Here is a 2,977-nt window from a genome sequence, read left to right as displayed (position 1 = left end):
CAAAAAAAAGAAGAAATCAGTGCTTTCCTGTCTAAGATTCAGAAATTAGACATTTCCCATTGACACTTGCAAACTAATAAGTTCTTGCTCAGATTGATATACATCAACAATAACCTTTTTGTATTTTGTAAAATTGGGAAGGGTTACAATCCCCTGGCATGATATCACCCAGCCCCTCCTTTTTGTTCTGGATGTCAGCTGGGCATGAAGTGAGAAGAAAATTCCCACACAGGCATGAAACTCTTCCCTACTATTCAAAACAATTGGCTGGAGATCTACCTTAAAATGTATAACATTTTCTATTCATTACAAAATATCTGTCCTACTAAAGCATTATATTATAAACCCAGACAAATACCCCCTGGGTGCATCCCGCTTTGCTATTTATTGTAGCTGCTTTGAGCATTGCCCTGTTTGATTTATCCCTTTTCCTCCTGCAATGTTTGCTTGGTGTTCCATGTTTCTGTTTTCCCTGGCTTCCTTCTTCCTCCCTTGCTTTTAGGAATACCTATCCCTCGCTGATGCTCTCTGCTTGTACAATGCTTCATCTTCTACTCTTAAGTTTCACCCTGACATATTTGACTCTGAGGTACAATATCTAATTTACTATTAAATAATTCCATGTGAGGTAAATTGTATTTAGTAAGGAAACTTGTATTTAGTATTTGCCCTTATTGGATTCTTGAGCAAGTACACACCTGTTCAGAAGAGCTGTACTCTTGGTATCCTGAAGGCAGGTTTAATTTGTATCACAGGCAGATAGAGATGTATTGTGACCACAACTGCCAGTTCTAAGTGACATTGGTGTTCTCTGAATGCACCTCCAGGATCTGCATGCATATTCAGGGAACACAGCATTGTGATTGTGTGCTGCCAGCTATGCTCATGTCTGACATGATGACTGCTCCTGACTCGGAGAAAACCTGCAGTCAGAATGTATTAAAAGCAGCACTCAAGAGATAGAAGTTGTGCTCCCTGCAACTGGTGTGTACAGGGCCTTAGAATCATACTGCATGCTTCTAATTCTTTCAGATAAATGAAATCTACAATTTTATTTATTACAGTTTTTTATTGTCGCGTTTTATAGCAAGCACAGATTTTTTTCTGTATGCAAGGATAAGATGGTTGCAGCACTTTTAGAAGTAGTATGTAATGCTAACAGAACATTAGCTTTAGTTAGCCTGTGTACTACTTAAATCATAATATCAGCCATACAGCACTAAAACACATACAAAGGAGCTGTTTTACATTACAAAGGATTTGCCATGTATGTCCTGAGATTTACAAAGTCTTTCAGACAGCATGGCTAGCCTGGTGACCCCACATTTCTTTACTTCACATAGGAAATTTAGCCTGATCACCTTCTTGCTCCCAGCCTGTGCTTGGACAGTGAAGGAGCAGCAGCAGAATGATGAAATTGTCTCTCTGCTCCTTCATTATGTCAGAAAGATTCTAATACCGCTAACGTACAAAATAGCCGACCTTGTAAACCAAACCCTTGTGCCCACACTGCTATTGGGAGTCAGCTGCAGTTATACTATCCAAATAAAGAGGCCATATGGCAAGGTCAGTGGGTCAAAACAGCTCAGAATACAGTTAATTTAAACAAGAATAAGTATTTCCCAACATGACAATAAAGCTGTATTGATATATGGTCAGCTGCAGTTATGCTGTTTCTTTGACTACCCCTACTTTTGAACTATAGTGATTGATAACAAAGAGAAGGGGTGAACAGTGACCTATCCCAGGTATGACATTAGGTAAAAAAAACTCTCTTCCATGTGTGCCACAGCTTTGGTGGCATAGGGATCCCATAAGCAGGAATCTTTTCATGAAAAATAGCTTTTTATGAAAATTTAATTAGGTTTTTTTTTTTTTTTTTTTTAAGGTAATGGCAACAAGTGCTTCTGCTTGCTGTGATTTTGTTAAAATGTATCTATACCCAAGAACAAAAATTTAACATATTGCTGTTTACAGATCCTTAAATGTGGCGGCTGCATTCAATTTACTACTTTTTTCACCTGCTGATCCTGCCAGCAACACATTTCCTGACCTAGGTGACAACACTCACTGACGGTACTGTCTATGGAGGAGCAGCATTGTCACCCTAGGCTGCTCTAGTGATTCACATTACAAGTACCTCATCCTTTCTTCACCTTTATTACATAGGGAGGAGGTGTTCTGTAGATCACATGAGATATCTGGGAAAGCTGATAACATTGTTTGAGATATCAGTTCACATGAAGGACTCTGAAATTCTAGCAAGATCAACATGTATTTTTCAGTACATGGCAAAAATGTTTTTAGACTGAAACAAAAACGAATGCAGCCAACACATCTAAGGACTAGAACATAAAAGTATTAGAGCTGCTGTTTCTGACTTGATTTTATCCTCATCCTTGCTTCACTGAGCAGTAATTGATTGGCCAAGAGAGAAAGACACAGCAAGTAAAAGTATTCATTTCCAACCTGCATAATCATTCTGGGTCAGTGACTAAAGCTGTACTTTGTTCAACTGAACAAAGTACTTTTAAGCAAAACGTACAATAGTAAGCATATTTGAATAACAAAAAATAGATCAATATTCTTTCACATAAGAGTTGGAGGATCCCAAAATGGTTTGAATAAAGCCATTGAGCAAGGTTTATAACTGAGACTAAATACAAATCTTAAAGAAGAACTTCGGGCTAAACTTTTATGAACACTTGTAGTGGGGCGACCCCCTGTACGGCTCATTTATGTCTAGGTTTTAAAAAAATGTTATACTCACCCAAACCTCTGAGCCGGCTCACTTCTTCTTTGGTCTCTGAAACCCATCTCCTCCTTCACTGCAGCATTGGAGAGGTCCTTGGCGTCCTCACATCTATACACAGTGTATAGAATGTGATGATAGAACCGCTGCAGAGGAAGGGGAGAGAGGCTGGAACAACCGACCTAAGAGCAGGACAGTTCCACCGTTCCGGTTGACTGCAACTTC

At 39.1% G+C, this 2,977-nt stretch overlaps 1 protein-coding gene across 1 annotated transcript in view; it reads left to right on the top strand.

The window, feature by feature from the left end:
• PHLDB1 (pleckstrin homology like domain family B member 1) overlaps nucleotides 1-2,977 on the top strand; it is a 130,490-nt gene that overhangs the window by 104,999 nt on the left and 22,514 nt on the right. The gene's annotated exons all lie outside the window — the stretch shown is intronic.

The sequence above is a fragment of the Nanorana parkeri genome, unplaced genomic scaffold, assembly GCF_000935625.1.
Source record: "Nanorana parkeri isolate BGI_ZX_2015 unplaced genomic scaffold, ASM93562v1 scaffold98, whole genome shotgun sequence".
NCBI lineage: Eukaryota > Metazoa > Chordata > Amphibia > Anura > Dicroglossidae > Nanorana > Nanorana parkeri.
Note: the sequence above shows the minus strand (reverse complement) of the source record. Positions and strands in the feature narration are given on the sequence as shown.